This window comes from Dendrobium catenatum, unplaced genomic scaffold (genome assembly GCF_001605985.2).
Source record: "Dendrobium catenatum unplaced genomic scaffold, ASM160598v2 fragScaff_scaffold_817, whole genome shotgun sequence".
Classification (NCBI taxonomy): domain Eukaryota; kingdom Viridiplantae; phylum Streptophyta; class Magnoliopsida; order Asparagales; family Orchidaceae; genus Dendrobium; species Dendrobium catenatum.
The window spans coordinates 1,015,417-1,016,439 of record NW_021319279.1 but is presented as its reverse complement, the minus strand read 5'-3'; positions in this window follow the sequence as shown (position 1 = coordinate 1,016,439).

The window sequence follows — 1,023 nt, the reverse complement described above, 5'->3', positions numbered from 1 at the left end:
GTATGAGAGAGGGAGAAGATCCTGTGAGGGGTGACTCAAGGGAGTGTGGAAGGGGATTTCACATGGTTGCTCTGGCAGGCTTGCACCTTAATACCATCGGATTCAAGGCTTATCTCGAGGGAAGTTCACGAAAGAAGAAGATCTCTTTGGTGTCAAAGGACCCGGCTGTTGCAAATTCAAATCTATGAATTATGTTTTGATGATTGGCAAACACTTTTACTTGTCATGGACTATCTTTTACTACTAACTTTTCAGGAATCAAAGTTCGGATAGAAAAATGGAGTCAGCTCAAGATGGGGTAGATTAGGGTTGAGTCAGTCTGTAATTTTATTTTTCCTTTCTTGAGTCAATTGTAATCTTTAGTGTGACTGATGCAAAGTAACCCTACACACGCACACTTCAGAGACTTAGAATTTCTGTTTTTACTCAAATCGGCCAGAACGATATTTATATCGGCCTGGACGATCGGGCTTAAAATAGAAAATCTAATCAGGGGTTCTTAATTAAGGCAGCCGTCATTAGCCAATCGGTCTGGATGATACGTGTATCGGCCTGGACGATAGGCTCAAAACAGAAAGAAATTTCCACCATAAATAATTAAGGTAATCTGTATTTTTGGTAATCGGCCAGGACGATCTTGGATTGGCCTGGACGATATTCACAATTATGCCTTAATTGATCAGACAATCAAGGAAGTAATTAAGGATGATTGATACGATCACATCATCCTAGATAATCGCAGGATCGACCAAGACGATCTAGTCAAAAAACCTTTGTTACTCCTAGACGATCTAGATCGGACAGCATGAATTCAGGGTGATGCTCTGGATGATTTTCCTCTGATTTGAACTGATCGGCCGGGACGTTCATGAGATCGTCCGGGATGATCAAGCCAATTTTCAATCATCCAGTTTGCATTTATGGCGATGCTCTGGCCGATCTCATGGGATTTGTACTAATTGGCCAGGACGATGTCCATATCATCGTGGATGATATAGTCGGCAACTTGCAATTAATGAGCTC